This window comes from Asparagus officinalis, chromosome 1 (genome assembly GCF_001876935.1).
Source record: "Asparagus officinalis chromosome 1, Aspof.V1, whole genome shotgun sequence".
In the NCBI taxonomy this organism is placed as follows: domain Eukaryota; kingdom Viridiplantae; phylum Streptophyta; class Magnoliopsida; order Asparagales; family Asparagaceae; genus Asparagus; species Asparagus officinalis.
The window spans coordinates 18,382,750-18,383,197 of NC_033794.1; positions in this window are offsets into that span (position 1 = coordinate 18,382,750).

The following is a 448-nucleotide window of genomic DNA, read 5'->3' on the forward strand; positions in this document are numbered from 1 at the left end:
CATTCCCTGGGAATGGTCATTCCAACATCTAAAAAGTTGGTTTGTTTGGTATGAAGGAATGGGAAGTGAGAATGCCATTCCATTCCACCCCATTCCCGCCTACCAAACGAGGCCTTTGTGTCCTTGTGGCCGAGATTTTGGAATCACTTGTAGAATCATCAAATATTTAAGAGAGAGATCCTTTCACTTTGTAGCAGTCTTAGCCCACCTGTACTAAAAGAAAAGTTCGAAGTTAAAAAAAAAGTTAAGTCAACCAAATGCTTGTTTAGATGGCATGTTAGTCATGACTTCATAGATACAAATAACTGTGGAAACTATTTCCGTTTCAGAATCTTTTTTGATGGAAAAAAAGTCCAAAAACGGAATAATTTCCATTTTGGACTTTATAGAGGCTACAAGCCTACAAATATTCTTGTTGACTCCTTGGCCTTCAGTCTTGGTGTTAGTG